Source organism: Callithrix jacchus, chromosome 9 (assembly GCF_049354715.1).
Source record: "Callithrix jacchus isolate 240 chromosome 9, calJac240_pri, whole genome shotgun sequence".
Taxonomy (NCBI): Eukaryota; Metazoa; Chordata; class Mammalia; order Primates; family Cebidae; genus Callithrix; species Callithrix jacchus.
In genome coordinates, this window is record NC_133510.1 from 129,353,342 (window position 1) to 129,373,467 (window position 20,126).

Sequence of the window (20,126 nt, forward strand, 5' to 3'; positions counted from 1 at the left end):
AGCATCACTCTAGTTGCTTTGGTAACAGACATGTCCCAATTCTCGGGTGATAATGTTATGCTGAGGAAGAAGTTAGAAATGAAAATTCCCAGGCCCCACCCCAAACCTACTGAATCAACCTCCAGTGGGGACCAGAGAAGTGCATGCTAAAGGCAGAAGCTGTACCTCTGGGGAGTCTGGAAGGCAGAAGGCATGCACTGGCTTGAGTAGTATGTCTAGCTTGTGAAAGAAAGAGGGTGAATGATACCTATCTAGGCTGGAATCCCTTGAGTGTGGCTGGGTCAGCCAGCTATTAAGAAGTATCAGTGATCAGCTGTCATGGTAGCCATGTGGTCTGTAAGCTGCTTTTTAGGGACAGTTTGGGAAGGAGTTTCAGAGTGGTCTTCAGAGATGATGAAAATGAAAGGGTCCACTAGAGCCTTATGTTACGTTATGGCTTCTTGGGGCTGCCACCTGCTCATCAGGCCCCTAGTCCAGCGAGAATGACTCCAAGACTCCACACCCCTTGCCCCATCCTGCCTTGTGCCTCTGTGTGAGTATTTGGCTCCAAGTAATGACATTTAGTGAGGGCATTTGAATTATGGAAGTCCAACCTTTCTTGATGAGTACTAAATAATATAATGTGAAAGTTTTTAATGATACCATTAATTGCCTAGTTGTTTAATTGTTTGGCTTCCCAGTGGAGTCCGCGTGGAATTTTATTGCCTGTCCTTCTGCATTAGATAATAAAGGCAGAGGAGCCCTTAACAACCACATTAGATTAAGTTAAAACAGATTGATTTTTCCATATATATTAGTTTCTGTTAATGAAAGACAGAAGGTCTACACTCAACAGGTGATTAGCTTTCCCCAGCTGAGCTCCAGGAGCTGAGAATCTGCTTACAGTGACTCAGCAGTGCTCAGTAAATAGCCTTCTGAGGTCCAAATATAACACACCACCTGGTTTTGTATGAGCTATGAATTAAGAATTACTTTTAAATTATTAAATGTTGAAATTAAATTGAAATAAGATATTATTTTGCAATGTGCACAAATAAACTTAGAATGGAAATGTCAGTGTTTATTAAGTTGTATTAGAACGAAGCCACCTTCATTTATTTGCATAGTATCTGTGGCTGCTTTCGCCCTGTAAGATAATCTAATAACCTTGTAACAGAAACATTGAGCATGATGTTATATTTAGGTGCAGCAGAGACATAAAATATTTACTATATAACTCTTTAAGAAAATGTTCGCCAGCTTCTGGATTAGAGAAACAGCTTTTGCAACCTCATTTTCTTTTATTTTGAGGAATAATTTCCGCATCGCCTTCATTTATTGATCGACTGTCTTCCTTAGTGTGTTTGTGATGCTATAACGGAGTACCCGACACAGTTCATTTATAACGAGTAGAAACTGATTGGCCCATACTTCTGGAGGCTGGAAGGCACAGGAGCATGGCAGTGGCATCTGCTGAGGGCCGAATTACTGCATCGTCCCATGGCAGAAGGCAGAGGGCAAGTGAGGGCAGAGTGAGAGAGGGCAAGGGAGGGGCAAACACGCTTTAATAGAAACCCACTCCTGAGCTATCACGTTAATCCACTCATGACAGCAGAGCCATGGTAACCTATTAAAGACCCTTTCTCTCAATATTATTACGTTGGGGATTAACTTTCCAGCACGTAAACTTTGGGGGACAGATGTAAACTTTAGCAGGTTCATTAAACTAAAAGTAAAGTACACCTGTTTGTTTTGTTTTCTGGGGACATTGCGCTCGGTACTGTGGCACCAGAGCGGCCAACACTCCGCTCTGACAGGGAGAGCATTATAGTCCGGAGTCAGAAGAACGGGTAACCAATGGTATAGCCTTTGCTATTTCATTTCTGTTGAAATTCTCCTCTTAGCTCACACACTCAGATAGGCAGCCACACCAGCAGGTAGGACCCTTGGCTGGGTCCCCTCATGAACCCAGCACTTCTGTGGATGAAAAGCGACTAAGACAGCCTTTGCTCATGTGGAACTGCAGTCAGCTGGTCATTAGTGCTGTAAAATAGAGAGTTAAGTCAATGACATAGCATTAAATTACCTGGGGTTTACAGAAAAGTGTTAAAAGACTTTAAATTACACTTGAGCCATTAAGTGCTCCTGAATTTAGAGTCATTAGAGGGTTAGGAAATGCTTACAGTTTCATGATGTTACGGTGCTCTTTTAGTTCATGCTTCTCCTTGTGCCTGGAAGAAAGGTCCTTGCTTCTCTGCTTTCATCACTTCTACCTGTTACAGGCATCATGTGCCCTGGGAATTTCCCTCTGACCGATGCAATTGCAATAAGCCTGTTCTCCAGGTCCTCATAGCTTCTGGTCTTCCCTATGCCCCACCTATCACTTGATTAGGTCCTGCTCTTTTCTACACGTTTCCTGTGATTGACTCTGAGTTCTTTGGGGAAAAGGATGCTGTTCTGTGTCCGTCTTTCTATTTCCAGGGTTTAGTACAGTTCTTGTAACATAACAAGGGATTAATGTTTTTGAGGAGTAAATGTGAGCAGGGGTCACACATCCAAAGGCTTTCAGGGACCAGTCATGTAATATATTTAGAGAACAGGTAGTGGTGAGGACTGTGAGTGGACAGCCCCATCTGAAAGCGTGCTGGCTCCTCAGCTCCAGCTGGTTCCTGCCATGGGGGCAGGTGCGGCCGGTAGGATCAGAGTTTCTGGTTTTTCAGTATAAGTCAAATATTTGTGCTGGAAATGCTTCTGAATTTAAATTTGACTTTTAAGTAAGGTGACTTTTAGCAAAAGACAGGAGCCAGAATAAGTTCATGACAACATTTCAGCAGGAGTACAACCTGAAAAGTGGCATCAGAGGGATTCTTAAATGTCAAATGAACTATTTAATCCAATCCAGTCGCTGTCTGTTGAATTCAATAGTACTTTTTCTGTGGTCACTCCCTGGCGTGGTTTCAGACAGCTGGGCAAAACTTGGAAGGATGTCACGTACAAAATACCCAGCTAGCTGACTGGAGAGCAGTTGAAGAAGTGCCTGAAATATTTCTAAAATAAAGAAAATGCTAATGGCCCTTTTGACTGCTGGCAGTTGACCCCTGTCATTTGTCTTCATGGGCTCATGAAAAGGGGATTTCACTTTAAGCCACATTCTTGACTGCTGCTGCCCTCATCCATCTGCAGAGATATTAAAGTCCCAGCTATGCTGAATTTCTAAAGGCAGGGATGTGCATTTGGTTTAATGGTGTGACACCAACCAAGGAAAACAAGGTTATAAAATAAAAAGAGATTCTGCCTCCCTGACTCATATCATGGGGGTCAGGAATAAATAGATGAGAAAGAAGAAGGGACAGTTGGAATCATATGGAGCCAAGCTTTGTCTTTCTTAACTTGATGAAACTGTTTTGCAGTTGGTGACAGACTGAGCTAGTGCACTTCAGTCTATATGAATGAGAACCTTTCCTCTACCTGAAACCAAAAAGTAAAATAGCAAACATGGCATTTATTAGGTGCCTGATATTGTTATAGGTGTTTCCATTTGTTAACTCATTTTATCCTCACAATGGCCCCAGGCAAGAAAAAACACTATGACCATCCTCATTTTCCAGATAGAGAAAGTGCAATCCAGAGAGGCTAAGTCACTTGCTGGACATTACCCAACCAGTAGGTGCCCAGTCCCACCTCACTACTAACCCCTGAGACCAGTGGTTTTCCAAGAGAGAGAGAGAGAGAGAGAGAGCGAGAGAGAGAGACCTGTGTCTTCAGGGGCAGTACTGAATTGTCAACGTAATTTCCTCTCCATGTCTCTAATCTGTACATTCAAATAAAAAGTTCATGTAGGTTCTAGGTAAACATAATTATTTCCATTGCGCTATTTTACTTTCCTCAGAAATATCATTACAATACAGGAAAGTCATTTTATTTTAAAAGTGGGAGATGACATAAACCCACAAGAACAAAGCAGAGGTAGAGAAAATGGCAGTGACAGAATTTGAGAGTTGCAAAATGGATTAAGCCGTAACTGACATAGCCAACCACAGACAGGTTAACCCGGAACTGGGGACCACCAAAACGAAGTTAAGCTCATTGTGCAGAGAAGTGAAAAGTCTCAGGTGTTCAGGGCACCATGACCAACTGAAAATGGAGGCATGAGTGCAGCAGGTTCCCTAAGAAATTCTAGAACCCCTGGATACCATCCCCCTAATCCCACTACCAGCCTGGATGCAGCCCTGGTCGCCACTGGAGGTCAGCTGCAGAATGCAGGCAGCCAGGTTCACCAGCTCCCTCCACGCCCTCCCTCCAGGCTGGAGTCTCTGCGGAGACAGAGGAGCCTGGGTGGAAATGGCAAACAGGAAGCTGTGAATACTGACAGTGACCCCTGAGCCAACCGAGCCACATTATCCTCCAGGAATGCCCCCACTGGTCAAGTCCTGCTATTGGACCCAGAATTTCAGGGAGACTTTTCAGTTTCTCACCTTTATTTTTTAATTTTTTTTGAGACGGAGTTTCGCTCTTGTTACCCAGGCTGGAGTGCAATGGCACAATCTCGGCTCACCGCAACCTCCGCCTCCTGGGTTCAGGCAATTCTCCTGCCTCAGCCTCCTGAGTAGCTGGGATTACAGGCACGCGCCACCATGCCCAGCTAATTTTTTTTTTTTATTTTTAGTAGAGACGGGGTTTCACCATGTTGACCAGCATGGTCTCGATCTCTTGACCTCGTGATCCACCTGCCTCGGCCTCCCAAAGTGCTGGGATTACAGGCTTGAGCCATCATGCCCGGCCTGTTTCTCACCTTTAAATATGAACAGTCAGCGAAGAACCCCCAAACACTGGAGGAAAACCTCTAACAGGAAAGGCAAAGGTGGGAAGAAAAAAAATACAACAAAACAGAAAGAACCTGGAGGAAAAGATACCTAGCAGGGTCAAGAGAGAGTCAAGAAATTAATCAACCAGGTGTGGTAGGTGGAAGGATTGACTGATCTGAGGAGGTCGAGGTTACAGTGACCTAGCACCACTGCACTCCAGCTTGGGCAACAGAATGAAACCGTATCTCAACAAGAGAAAGAGAGACCCAAAAAGTCCTTCCTTCCTTTTTTTTTTAAATGTGAGGGTCTTGCTATGTTGTCCAGGTTGGACTCGAGCTCCTTGGCCTCCCAAGTAGCTGGGACTATGGGTACAGCCACTGTCCTTCCTTAATATTTTGAATAAAATAATGAGTAGAGAGCCTAGAAAGCACATGATAGCTGTCATTCATGTGCTAAGGCTTCGTGGAGGACCCATCAGAGAGAAGGTAGGCTCTAATGTGGGCCAGTGCAGGGATAGCAGCCAGAACTGGGGGGGGAAGATGATACCAGTGTGACCACACCCCAGCATGTGGGTGAAGAAACAAAGGTTCATTTGCAGGTGTGTGATTGACTGGGTGTCAGGTGGGGAAGAGGGAAGGTTTACAGGAATAATACCCAGGTGTGAAGCATTTCATGAATAACCCATAGAAAAGAATTGTCATGGAACCCCCACCCAGCCACATTTACTTCCAACCTGAATCTTCTTTCCTCCATCCCACAGAAAGGGACTGAAAGTATGGAGGAGGATTTCACAAAAAATACTTATATTTTTTGCCTGACCAGCACCTATCCCTCCTTCTGGGGCAGTGCCTCCATTTTCCCTTCAGGAACCACACCTCCCATCATGAATACCCTCTAGGTGTGGCTGTTGGTCAAAGTGCCCCAGCTTGCAGCCATAGTCGTCAGACTCAGGTCTGGCCAATCAGACTCTCTTCTTTTTGCTGGGAATGAGGAGAAAGAGCTGCAAGGGGAAACACGTGGAGCTGTTCTCCTTGAGAACAACAATCCTTGTCCTCCAATCCTTGGCTGGATTGACAGTGGTTTTCCGCTCCTCAGGATGTCGGAGGCTCTCCCAGGGCCCTGCTCTCTGGAATCTATTTATTTAGACCTCCCTTCAGTCCTTGCCCACGTCCTTCCAGTCGGCAGGACTGTAGTGGGTGTAACACGACGTGAGCTTCTACCTGGATTTCAGTCCTTCCTTTCCTACATTATTCAGCACATTCGTTGAGCACCTCCTGTGTGCAGGGTGCTCAATAAACTCCACAGGTTATGGGTGCTGAGATTGATCTGGCTTGGACCTGCCTTTAAGGATCTCTAGTCCATTAGGGGAGCTGAGACCCGCTGTCCAGAAACCTCAGTGGCAAGTGGAATGTGGGTGGATTTGGAGAATAAGCAGAGAAGAAGAGCTTGAGGTGAAGAGCGGCCTCTGCCTGGGAAGCTCAGGAATGGGATTGTGGGCACAACTTCCCTTGAGGCCTTCACAAAAGTGGAATTTCAGAATGGGATGCAGTGAACCTAAGTAAAGGAGAGATGGTAGAACCAGACCCTGAGCATTGAGACTGCAGGTCACAGGTGAGGCGCAGGGCAGAATTCAGGTTGCCTGGAGCGGAACCAGACCCTGAGCACAGAGACTGCAGGTCACAGGTGAGGCGCAGGGCAGAATTCAGGTTGCCTGGAGTGGGGCTCCCTGCTTTATTAAATAAAATATTTACTTCATGATATGCAGTTGAGGCATTTTAGGAGATACGGTGATGAAATACACATTATTTTAATCCTCCGGGAACTCCTGGTCTGGTCCAATGGTTGTCAATACTTAGCATAAACTAGAATCTCACTGGGGAGCTTTAAAGAATATTGTCAGTCGGTGCCAGATTAAGTTAGACTCTCACTGGGGTAGGGGCTGGACCTTGGTCTGTTTTTTCAGCTGTCCACTTGATTCTAATGTATAGACAGAGCTGGAAATCACTGGTCTGGTGCAAAGTTTCTCTACCCCTTTTCCCCAACACCTGAGATGTAAAACTCATTCCCATACGAAACTGCAGCTCTATATATCAGTGTGGCTGCTGTGTTTGTGTCTGCCTCATAGGTCTCTTGTGAAGATGAAAAATAAATGTCAGCTACAATCATTATCACCATAGTTACACAAAGGTTTGTACTTATTTATTTCACTGGTGTCTTTTCTACCTATTACTAGATATCTATCTCTAGAACAAAGTTTACAATCATCTCAAGTACAAGGCAGGAATGATAACAAGCTTTTACTCTGAGTAGAAATTATTTTATCTACAAAAATATACTAGATTGTAATGATGCCTCATAGGGTTCCATTGTCCCCCTTGCTCATTGGGGCAGATATTCCCCACCCCTACTGGTCTAGGATATCCAACGATATGCCTCAAGCCCCTTACCTCTTCTCATCTCCGTTTCCTCATGTGTTAAATGGGTGTATCCATTTCACAGAGGTTTTTTTAGGGTACTTTTATGTAATGTAGACAAAATACTTGCTACTCAAAGTAAAAGCTCATTATCATCATCCTTGCTTTGTGCTTGGGATGATTGTAAACTGTTCTAGAGATAGCTTTTCAATAATAGGTAGAAAAGATACCAGTAAAATGCAAATATTTGTGCAAATATGGTAATAATCATGATAGCTGACAGTTGGATTTCATCTTCACAAAGGGCCTATGAGGAAGACACGTGATTATATTCCATATTTCAGGTGGGGAGACTGAGGTATTTGGCAGTAAGTGACTTTCCCCAGATCACAGAACTAGGAAGTGTGGGAGACGGGAGTAACCCTGGCCAAGTCTGGCATCAGAATCTGCTCTTGCAATCACTGTATTTCTCAGCCACGACAAACCCAGTTTTTAGAAGTCCAGTGCTGAGATTCGCCAGTAGGAAGCCCAAGTCCTTGTGGCAGGTGGGATTTGGGACCCTGTGATCTTCCCCCCACTGCCTTTATGCCTGTGGATATGTCACATGGCACTGAACTGACCTGACCTGAAAATAAGGAGATTATCTTGGATGATCCAGGAGAGTGAATCAGAAAAGACCTAGGGATGCAGCAGTGGAGGCAGAGATGGTTTGGAGGGTGAGAGGGACCTGACCTGGCATTGCTGGATTTGAAGATGGAGGAAAGAGCCATGAGCAAGGAGCACTGACGGCCTCCAGAAGCTGCAAATGACCCTCAGCCAACAGAAAACGTGGAAGCGGGGACCTCAGTTCTACAATGAAGGAAGCTGAATTCTGCCAGAAACCCAAACGAGCAAGGAAGCATCTTCCCCTGGAGCCTCCAGAGAGAAGCACCACCCTTCAGAGGCCTTGACTGAAGCCCAGTGAGACCCACAATGGAATTCTGACCTGTGAAAGTGCGAGAGAAAAAATTAATGCTGTTTTAAGCTGCTGGTGGTGGCAATTCATTATAGCATCTCATCCATTCTTACAACGTGCTTGGGGGTAGGGGTGGAAACTATTACTGCTGCTTTCTCCCCCATATCACAGATGAGGAGATTAAGGACCCCAAGGGTTAGAAACTTCCATGAGACACCCCCATGAGACACCCCATGAGAGGCTGCTGGGCTCCAGCCTCTGGAAGTTTGTCATCAAACCCAGAAACACATGAAATGATCCACCTGCTCAGGTGGGTGGTGTGAAAATTGCGTCGGCCTAGGTGAAAGCTCATTGTAAAGGACTAAACATGACAAAATGGGAGTTCGCGATTAATTCCTTAAAAAACAAACCTGTGGGGGTAATCAACCCAATGTCACCATATAACACAAACAAAAATCACATTTTCCCCCCATTTGGCTAATGTTTTCTGATCAAATTTCCATTTTGACATTCCCCCTTCACTCAGCCAGCAGGTGTTCGGTAAGTATAACTACCAGGCTTTCTGCTTGACACCATGTGTACCAGGCCGAATCAGAAATGACTCCTTACCTTAAGGAGTTCCTAACTCCTGGGTGACAGTAGGAGATGTGGGACCGTCACCCCATCCTGTAAGAAAAGAAAAGGGACCAAAAGCATCTGCAGGCACATTTGCAGTTCTTGAAAGAATCCCGTCTGAGAGTGTGTGGCTGCAGGACAGAGAGAAGCGATGAGGAGAAACCAAGAAAGAGCCGGGGTCACACCCCAGCTCTGGCCGCGTCTCTTTGTGACATACGGTTTCAGGAGCCCATACATTTCTCTTAGGTCTGAGTCTTTTCCGTTTGGGTTTCTGTAACTTGCAACCAAAAGAGATATCTGTTGAACTCAAAGGATGAGAAAAGGGTAGCTGTGCAAATATGGTAAAAATAATTACAGCTGACCGTTTCATCTTCACAAAGGACCTGTGGTCCTGCCAGAATCCAGCATTGATGGGAAGAACAAGAGTGTGGCCTTTGTAGGAAGCTCACTCACCCTCCACAGGTCCAACCCAGACAGCGAGGGAGGGAGAGGGCTGAGGGTCTCTGAACAGAGACTCCCAGTTTGGTGCCAGATGCAGAACTCTGTCTCCTTATCTACAGTCTGCCACGGAGACACATTGGATAACACTGTGTCCTTTAGAAAGGGACGTCAGTGGGCTCAGGCTCACAGGCTGTCCCTCCAGGAGAGAAGGGAAAGTGTCTTTCTTGACACCCTAACCTTGCAGTCACTGGTGCTTGGGTCCTCAGCCCTGTCCAGGTATCCAGGAAAGGAAAATGAGAAGAGAGAGAGATTTTTTCTTAACATGGGCCAGGAGTTAGCTCATTTTGAAAATGTTGAGGGAAACCTGCCTTCCAGAAAAGAGCGGGATAGGAGGGGCATGCTGACCGTCAAAAGGATGATTTAGTTCTAAGTGTGCTTTCCAGAGTGTACCTTTTTGAGCTAATTACTGTCTGCCTATCAATTACAGGGCCTAAAAGCAAGAACAAAATGGACTTAGTTCAAGGACACATGTCAGAAATGGAAGAATTAGTATTCTGAAAGGTCCATTAGGGCAGAAGGCTTAGAAAAATCTTTTCTTATAAAATTCCAGTCTTATTAGGTATTTCAGAAACAGGATTAGAAGAATTGGCATGTTGGCTGATGGTGAAATCACACCTCCTGAGTGAAGTCTGTCCTGAGAGACCAGGGTCAGAGCTTGGGAGAGTGTCTGTTTTTGCAAAATGTAGGCTTTGCTCAGGGTGCTCGTGAGCGTGTGCATGCGTGCGTGAGAGAGTGCCACCATTTTTGTGTGTGTGAAAGTGTGTCATTCTGTGCATATCCTGCTTCCTTACTAAAAGAACATTGTGTTGTGCTTTACCATTGTGTAAAAACACTTTTGCATCTAATGATGAGTATTATATTGTAGTCTACATAAAGTCCTCTCTTACCCTCTGTTTCAGTTACTCATGGTCGGCCACGGCCTGGAAATATTGCTCACAATAAAGACTTTCGAGAGGGAGATAGAGAGAAACATTCAAATAACTTTTATTACAGTATGTTGTCTGCATTGTTCTAGTTTATTACGAGTGCTTATTTGTTAACCTCTTCCAGTGCCTAATTCCTAAATTACACTTTATCATAGGCCTGTATGTATGGGAAAATACATGGCATATATAGAGCTTGGTACTCTCCCGTCATCAGGCGTCTACTGTGGGTCTGGGAGCACATCCTTGTGGATAAGTGGGGGCCAGTCTATTGTGCACTGAAAGTGGCCAGAAACTGTGTTCCAAGCATTGGGAAGTGCTCCTGAGAATTCAGAAATGTTTGCGAATCCTCCACACTCTATGTAATCGAAATGGTTTATTTTTCTTCCTTGAAGTCCTATACCCTGGGTTTTTTTTTTTTTTGAGATGGAGTTTCGCTCTTATTACCCAGGCTGCAGTGCAATGGCGCAATCTCGACTCACCACAACTTCCACCTCCTGGGTTCAGGCAATTCTCCTACCTCAGCCTCCTGAGTAGATGGGATTACAGGCATGCATCATCATGCCCAGCTCATTTTTTATTTTGTATTTTTAGTAGAGACGGGGTTTCGCCATGTTGACCAGGATGATCTCGATCTCTTGACCTCGTGATCCACCCACCTTGGCCTCCCAAAGTGCTGGGATTACAGGCATGAGCCACCACGCCCGGCCTCCCATGGGTTTTGAAACAGCTCCCTGCTTTCCCATAGCCAGACCACATTCCTCATACACAGACTCCAGACACCTGCAGGGTGTGAGCACTGCCCAGGGCTGGCCCAACAGTATGTGCCATCCTAGTGCAAGGGTGATTGGCTCAGGCGTTGCCATGTGACCCAGTTAGCTCCTGCTTTCTTAGCCCTGCCAAGCAGCTAAGGCATTGGGAAATAGCACAACCATAGGTCTGCAGGAGCCCAGGGTTTCCACAGAGGGACTTCGACCTACCTTTTGTGGCTCAATGCTGTAGAACCGAGCTTGTTTCAGGCTGATCAGACTTGGGTCACAGAAGCCAGTTCCTTATGAAACAGGCCTGGACGTCTCGACTACTGATAACGTACAGTTCAGTTTTCTTAAGAAGACTTAATTAATTGCACCAGCATTTTGGGCACTGATTTTTTTCTGTGTAGCTCCGGCATGTGAGTTAGCAGCTCCTTCCCAAGCAACATGTTGCCAAGTGTCTGGGGCAGTCACATATGGGAATCGGTGAATTTGCCAGTCTCTTCTGGTCTGAAGGTGGCAGCCCAGAGGTGCTTCTGCTGGATGCACTTTCATTGAATCTGGAAGAGAGAGAGAGTGCCTTCTCTTTGTGAAAGAAGTCTCAGCTCGGTTCTCTCCAAAACCGGTGACTGCTTACTGGCCCAAGGGAGCTGATGTCCCTGCCACTGATCTTGAATGTGACTTGTCAAACTAGGAGAGTCTGAGGCTCTTTCTCCCTTTGTGCAATGCAAAGGGCCTTGCTTTACTCAGATGAGAGCCAGCTGGTGTTCCTTTTCTCAAATCCTTTCAGCAGATTCTAAGTGTACCACGTGGCACTATGTTGTACAGAAGAGCTCTAGAACCTATTCGTATTGCATAACCAAAACCTGATACACGTACGGGAACACTCCAGTCCCCCGTCTCCCAGCCCCTGGAAATCACTGCTCTACTCTCTGCTTCTGTGAGTTCATTTTAGATACCTCATGTAAGCAGCAGTTATTTCACTTAGCATATTGTCCCCCAGGTTCATTCCTGTTATTGCACACTGCAGAATTTCCTTCTTTTATGAGGCTGAATAACATTTCATTGCAGGTATGTGCCATATTTTTTGATCCATTCATCCATGTATGGATATTTAGTTTTTGTTTTTTTCCTCCCAAATCTTGGCTATTATGAATAATGCTAAAATGAATGTGAATGCGCAGATACCACTTTGAGATCTTGATTTCAATTCTTTTTTTTTTCATATACACAGAAATAGGATTGCTGGAATATACAGTAGTTCTATTTTTAATTTTTTTGAGGAAGCTCCATAGTTTTCTATAGTGGTTGTACTATTTTACATGTCTTCCAACAGTGCACAAGAGTTCCAATTGCTCCATATCCTTACCAACACTTACCTTTTATTTTATTTTATAATAGTCATCCCAGCAAGTGTGAGGTGATATTTCATTGTGGTTTCAATTTGCATTCCTCTGATAATTAGTAATGTTGAACATCTTTTCACATACCTACTGGCCGGTTGTGTGTCTTCTTTGGAAAAACATATAATCAAATACTTGGCCTACTGTTTTTTGTTTCTTTAAAGACAGAGTCTCACTCTGCTACCTAGGCTGGAGTGCAGTGGCATGATCTCAGCTCACTGCAAGCCTCTGCCTCCCAGGTTCAGATGATTCTCGTGCCTCAGCCTCCCTGGTAGCTGGGATTTCAGGCACGTGACACCACGCCTGGCTAATCTTTTTTATTTTTAGTAGAGACAGGGTTTCACCATGTTGGCCAAGCTGGTCTCGAACTCCTGTCCTAAAGTGATCCACCAGCCTCAGTCTCCCAATGTGCCAGAATTACAGGTGTGAGCCACCGTGCCCAGCCCTTGGCCAATTTTTAAATTGAGTTGGTTGTTTGTTTTGCTGTTGAGTTTTGGAAATTTCTTATATTTTCGGATTTTCAGTCTCTTTCAGGTATATGGTTTGCACGTATTTTCTCCCATATTGTAGGGTCACCTTTTCCCTTTGTTGTGTATTTCTTTTGCTACTCAGAAGCCCATCAGTATGAGATAGTCCCATGTGTCCATTTTTGCTTGTGTCACCTCTGCTTTTAGTGCCACATCCATGCACAGATCATCAGCTGATCATCTGCAAGGGTACCAGGAAGACCCAACTATGAGAGGATCTCTTCAACACATGGTTTTGGGAAACTGGATAGGCACATGCAAGATAATTAAATGGGACCCTAATCTTACATAGTATACAAAAATCAACTCAAAATGAATTCAAAATTTAAACATAAGATTTGAAACCGTAAATCTCGTAAAAGCAGGCACGGGAGAAAAGCTTCATGACATTGGTTTTGGCAATGATTTCTTGCATCTAATGTTCCTGGGACACCCTGAGACAGGAAACAACTTCTTATCATGAGAGGTCAGCATCTTTGAGAGGTCTCATGCTTACCAGAAAAAATAAAGATTCATCAAATGAGTCCCAGTTAAACGCTTAAAAACCCAGATCTGTGCCATTGTGGCATCCTCCCCGACGGGTAGTATTACAGAGCCTGAGACAGGGAAAATCCAGGAAAGAGAGGAAAAAAGAGCTGGACCTGAAATGTTTCTAGGATGTGGAATATTCCAGTTGCCGGTGCCAAATTCAGCGCTTATTACTATTTCCTAGGTGTAGACCATTGGCAAACTGTTAATAATCAATTACATCAATTTATGGACTGCCATCATTTTTTAAATGCATGGAATAGAATAAAATATATCAGGGTTCTTGGAACAAATGTGTATATTCTTAGTGAAATTTTGATTTAAATTTTATAGGTGTTTGTATTTGTGTTTGTGTGCTGGGGGGGCTGGATAAATTTTAATGTAATATGTATTTGTTTTTTTTAAATTTATTTTAAAGAGAGGGTCTTGCTCTGTTGTCCAAACTGGAGCGCAGTGGCTCCGTCGTGGCTCACTGCAGCCTTGAACTGGAGCGCAGTGGCTCCATCGTGGCTCACTGCGGCCTTGAACTGGAGCGCAGTGGCTCCATCGTGGCTCACTGCGGCCTTGAACCGGAGCGCAGTGGCTCCATCGTGGCTCACTGCGGCCTTGAACCGGAGCGCAGTGGCTCCATCGTGGCTCACTGCGGCCTTGAACCGGAGCGCAGTGGCTCCATCGTGGCTCACTGTGGCCTTGAACCAGAGCGCAGTGGCTCCATCGTGGCTCACTGCGGCCTTGAACCGGAGTGCAGCGGCTCCATCGTGGCTCACTGCGGCCTTGAACTGGAGTGCAGTGGCTCCATCGTGGCTCACTGCGGCCTTGAACCGGAGTGCAGTGGCTCCATCGTGGCTCACTGCGGCCTTGAACCGGAGTGCAGCGGCTCCATCGTGGCTCACTGCGGCCTTGAACTGGAGTGCAGTGGCTCCACCGTGGCTCACTGCGGCCTTGAACCGGAGTGCAGTGGCTCCATCGTGGCTCACTGCGGCCTTGAACTGGAGTGCAGTGGCTCCATCGTGGCTCACTGCAGCCTTGAACTGGAGTGCAGTGGCTCCATCGTGGCTCACTGCGGCCTTGAACTGGAGTGCAGTGGCTCCATCATGGCTCACTGCAGCCTTGAACTCCTGGGCTCACGTGATCCTCCTGTATCAGCCTCCCAAGTAGCTGGGACTACAGGTATGCACCACCATGCTTAGCTAAATTTTTTATTTCTTATTTTTGTAGACATGGAGTCTTGTTGTATTGCCCAGGTAGTCTGGAACTCTTGGCCTCCAGGGATCCTCCTGCCTCAGCCTCGCAAAGTGCTAGGATTACAGGTGGGAGCTACCACGTCCAGCATTATTTCTTATTATGGATTATGATGAAGAAGTTAAAAAACACAAGCCTAAACAGCTGTTTCTAATCCAGTCTTTCACCATTTCCAGGTGGCTTCTTTCTGTTCCAACTCATATTATTTGCTCCAGTCTCTGAATATATTGAAAGCCTAGGTTTTTATTTGTATTTACCTGCACTGATTTTTATTACTCTGCATAAAATTGCCATCAGTTGTTCAGTCAACAAGCATTTCCTGAGTTTTTCCTCTCCTTACGACTGTTACTCCTTCCTGTGGCTCTGGCGTAATATGGAGCTCATAGCAGGATTCCAAGCAGAAACAACCACAGGCCAAGCTGGGGAGGAAACAGGTGGAGCATAATATACCCTTATACCACAGACACAATTACATATGGGGCATGAAGGAATATTTATCATTACCTCGAAGAAATATGCTCCCTCTCACTTTTCTTGAAACATCTGGTCCATCCTACTTTTAATTTTCCCACTTGGATAGGGATTTGGCAGAAGAAACACTTGACTCTTCCCTTAGCTCTGCTCATGTGCAGTGAAAAACAGCATCTAATACTCCACTCCTGTGACAGGGGCGATAGGGAGAGGTGGGGCCTGCAAGACAGCTGCCACTCAGTAGGCTTGAGGTCCCTGTGGCACCACAGCATTGACCTCTCCAAGGAAAACCACAATTCCACATTTTTATTAAAAATCTTCCAATTTGCAAATGTTGTCAAACACTTCATTTTCTAAATACTGTGCAGGATAAACAAATACATCTGTAGGCACTAGGGTCTCAGGTGTGCCCCATGGAAACCGACCCACTGCTGGGCACATGCATGACAGATGCTCACTGACCAGATTGGAGTATACGAGGGACAACCTGGGTTGCAGGTGACCTCCAGGTTTTTGTCTGGAATGAGATATCCTGCTAGAGGAACACGAGTCTGTGGATAACATGCATCACCCACGTTGTGCTCTGAAGTTTTGATTCTTAAAGGAAACCACAAAAGAAAAACAGATTCGTGTTAACAAGGGACTGTATAAACTCTCATCAGCATCTGGCTGTTCATATGGACCAAATTATTATCCAGATATTTGTTTTCATTAGGGGCACTGCTTTTGCTACACCATCAGCCAACGGCTTCCCACTCTCCTTCCTCCCTGGATACACGAGCTCCTTTTACGGTTAAAAGAACAAACATGTATTCCCCACCCTTGTCGAGCCCTATTTTAAACAAGCCCTATTTTAAACAAATCATCTCAGTTTCCTCACCCTCTTGTTTTCAGTTGGATTTGGCCAATGGGTGGTGCCGGCAGGTAAAAGAGTAGGAAGAGAGGGAGACGTGAGGGTGTTTGCAACCTGGCTTTCTCTCCCAATCCCTGTGCGGTTCACTGAGGAAAAAAGACTCTGGAATAAAAGTTAGTGTGCAGGATGTTTACTGGGGAGTGACTCTGGGAGCCACTCCTCGGAAAGGAAGGAAAGAAAGCAGGAGTGGGCACAGGGAAAGGTTGAGCTCTGAGGCAGGCCCAGAAAAGCATGGCCAACTCTAGGTTGAGCTTGGGATGTAGGATGATCCTAGCAATTTCTCTAAGGTGGGCTGAGATGGTCAGGCCATTATACTCCGATGGCATCCATTCACTGTCTGGGCCCTCTGGGATTGGGCTTGTCCTTGGGGATGATGACTCTCAGCAGCTCAGACACTCCCTGAAGGGGCTGCAGCTGGAGTCTACATACTGTGACAGCACTCTTTGAAGCTACAGTAACATACCCTTCATCCAAAAAGGGTCTGGGTAGCAGCATATCAAGGTGCCTACCACACTGCTTGGCTGCAGGTGGCAGAGCCTGAGTTGTTCTGCTGGAGACCACAGCTCCTGTTGTGTGTCCATATCCTATAGTTGCAGCTCCCTCTGGGCCCCACACACATACTCCTTTCCATTCCCTTCTGGCCCAGAGAGAGTGGGCTTCCTACTATCACCCCGACGCGCTTCTCTGTCCCTTGTTTTTACCTTCAGGTCTCCTCTGATCTGTGCAAATAGTCCATTCCCTAGACCCTCATCACTTTCCCCTTTTTAGTCTGTCATGTCTTTCCTGCCAATACTCTGAAAGATTCACCATTCAAGCATCATTCTTGGTACTGTTTTTCTATATTTTTGCAGTGAGCAGAAAGGTGTAATTGTGTGTATCTGGCCACGTCTACACACAAATTTGTTTGCAGATAAAACTGTTGCATTGAAACTAGTCAACAACCAGATGTTAACTGGATGTTCAGCTTCTTTCTTCTTTAAATTGGTTCATGTCCTGGAGACCGGATATGTGTATTGGCCAGATAGGCTAATGTCCTATAGCAACCACCCCACACCTGTCAGCAGTCCAGCAATAAAACCATGGGATTTTTTTTTTTTTTATACAGCCCAATGTGCTTGTTTTTTCTCTGGCTTTCATTCACAGCCCTGTCTCTCACATGGTCACTCGAGGGATATGATGCATTCCCTCTTGTAGCTTCATCATACTGAACACAGGGTTTCTAAAGTCACTGAAGAAAAGAAGAGTGTGAGAAGGAATCTCTCCCTGCTGATGGATTTCCTCTCTCCCAGATGCCCGTCTCTTCAGCATAGAAAGTCCTGATCCCCGAAGTGAAACACCAATCTGCTCACATCTTTTAGTGGGAACTAACCACATGGCCCTGCCCCCACGCTCAGGGGCTGCAAAGTGAAGCCCTTGAACAGTTTGTGATGAACCTGCATTGCAGAAGAGACTCACAGGTAGCTAGCAGGCATCCAGATTCCTCTGCCTTGCTGTGAGCCTGTATTATTGGCTGTTCTGTGATGCCCATGATTTTCAAGTAGAACAAGCTCTATGCATCTTTCCCTAGGACTTTAGTTGCTCAACACCTGGGTTTATATCGAGGCCAGGGTTTATATTGTCCTGTCCTTGGAGAATTCAGGAATCCCTGGGACGGCACCCTGCGTTGGCCACCCAGCATCCCTCCCAGCCCTCTCTCCCCGCTCACGGATTCCTTCTTTCCCAGATATCCATCTCTCAGCATCTCTTGGTGCTAGTGCATGGCGATGTGGCCTGCAGCTAGAAAGTTTGCTTGGGACTTCTGGGGATTTTTTACATTCCTGAAAATAGGGAGGGATGGAGAGAGAGAGGGGGAAAGAAGAAAAAGGGAGAGGGGCTGAAGAATGAGGAGGAGGAGGAAAGAGAGAGGAGGAGAACTCTTCCTGCGGCTCTATTTTCAGGTGATTTAAGTGAAGGCTAGATTGCTGTAGCTTTGGCAGCCATCTCATGCCTGTGAGGAAAAAGCCAAAAGAATTTTTGAGCCTACTAAGTTCTTGACTTGCTGAGTCACAAGCTGTCATGTCTATGTCAATGTCTGAGGGAAGTGGATGGACAGGTGAAAGAACCCTCGGGGGCTGCAGGCAGGCGAATATGGTTCCATTCAGAAGCTCTCTCCTCAGCAGCTCTCTCACACTCTCCACCTTCCTCTGGGCTGTCTGCTCTGGCTCTGTGGCTCCTGCCACCCCCAGGTCTGCAGCTGCACTCGCTCCCTAACTCTTTCTGTTTTTTTACAAGCCCATTCCTGGCTTCCCACTGCCCACCTTCAAGGCGAGTAGCTCTCCCTTATAAGCATCAGTACTTTCATATTCTCTCTCTGGGCACCAGCACCAAGCTGTGCCATGCCTTGCCAAGCGAAGCCAAGACCAACAACACCTGTGCAGCATCAGCAGGACGATTATACCTTTATAGACAATAGTGGCATAGAGCCAAGTCTGAGCTTACACAGTCAGGTTGTTGAATAAGTGGAGGTGTGCACCTGCTCACGAATCCCGCAGTCCTGCAGGCCTGATGTCTGCCTTGGCCTAATTCTTGACCAAAGCACATCCACATACCTCACGCAAACCCACCCTGGAGCCACTTGCCTCGTTAGGCGAGGAAAATACCTGTCTGGCGATGAGGCAACCTCATTAACCTCAGACCAGCCACAGAGCTTCTCCTATTAACTACCACACCACTGTGCCATTCACAAAGCAGAGGGAGAAGCAGGTTGGATGCAGGTTAACCCCATCTTAATTCCAATCTCCCATTAGTCATTCAGAAAAATGAAGTACCCAGTATAAGCAGTCATTGTTACTAAGTGCGCTTTGTGTCTCAGGCAATATACACAAATCTCTCGCATGAATTTGTTATTTTGGTTCTCAGGACAACTCTGGGGAATAGGGGGAGGGTTATCATTGCTGTTTTACAGATGGGGAAACTGAGGCCCAGAGAAGTTAAGTAACTTGCCTAAGTTCAAAAAGTTACCAGAAGATCTTGGCGTGGTCTTCCAGGGAGAGTCTTATTATATCGAGAAGGAGAGATAATTACTTCGGGAGATCCAAGAATCAAAGGATATCTGAAGGCCATAGTGGTTCATCTGGGGTTGATCCAGGAGTGTACAGTTAAAAAAGAGCTCAACCGCAAGGCACCAACATAGAAAAGCCACCTGTCTCTTCCTTCTCAGAATGGCTCCTCTCTTTCCCTGCCTCTACCTCTTGTCCTAGCCCAGCAGGGCTGCACGTCCCAGGTTCTGTGACATCACAGTGCAGTTCCCACAGCCTACTGTTGGTTCATGCCGTTGAGATTATCTGATTGGCCACTGGCCAGCCAATGGTGGGTCAGACTTTGGAGGGGGTGATGATTCTTGGATGTCCACAGAACATCACCTTCATGAGTGCATCAGTGAACACAAGGCTAAGGAAGACATCTCTGAACGTAATTTTTGGAGATTTTGACGAGTTCCATTGAAATAAGGAGAAATGTGATGTCCAGTATCAGTTCTTGACCAAAGGACAAAGGAATTTCAGTGATAAATTCATTCACTGTGACTGTAACGTGTGTATCTATTTAATAGCTCTGAATAACTGTTCTTGTGCCAGTGGAGTAGATGGTATGGGCCATTGGTGTTTATTAGTGAACAATGGAGAAAGGGCATATGTCACATGAGTTGATCCTGGATAAAGTCACCCAGTCACCTCCTCATAAATGCCCTGCATAATCTCCAAAGGCAAAACAGACCTGAGGTTGTTTTATCTCACTTTAGACCAGCCAGTGGTAGAAGAACTAGGGTAAAAGATAATTGTATTTATCTTGGTGAAGGTAACAAATCATGGCAAATGAGCAACATGAAAAAGCTTTGCAGATTTCAGCATACTTCTGAAAGATCAGCTGACAGCGATGCATACATGCCTTCCTTTGTTTCTAGTTCCCTTGCATCTCATTATAATGTTCTCAGTGTAGGATACAAGACACTGGACTTTCAAATCAACAATTGTTTCCAAAGATTCCTACTGGATACCTGCTAGGGATGGGAGGAACTTATCATTTTATGAGTTGCCAATAAATGTTTAACCACAGTGAATC

General features: G+C 45.6%; 1 long non-coding RNA gene across 4 annotated transcripts; it reads right to left on the reverse strand.

The window, feature by feature from the left end:
• Positions 1 to 1,039: 1,039 nt before the first annotated feature.
• Positions 1,040 to 19,265, reverse strand: LOC118144387 (uncharacterized). Of its 4 annotated transcripts, none has more exons than XR_008474062.2 (7): positions 19,011 to 19,265; positions 15,996 to 18,015; positions 11,173 to 15,712; positions 8,763 to 8,819; positions 7,931 to 8,183; positions 2,163 to 3,447; positions 1,040 to 2,022 (listed from the first exon to the last, which is right to left on the reverse strand). It is a non-coding gene; the product is annotated as an uncharacterized LOC118144387 (long non-coding RNA). The 4 variants fall into 4 exon arrangements; XR_008474061.2 differs by having other exon boundaries at positions 11,173 to 15,063; positions 15,149 to 18,015; XR_004729180.3 differs by having other exon boundaries at positions 1,043 to 2,022; positions 11,173 to 11,504; positions 14,902 to 18,015.
• Positions 19,266 to 20,126: the final 861 nt, after the last annotated feature.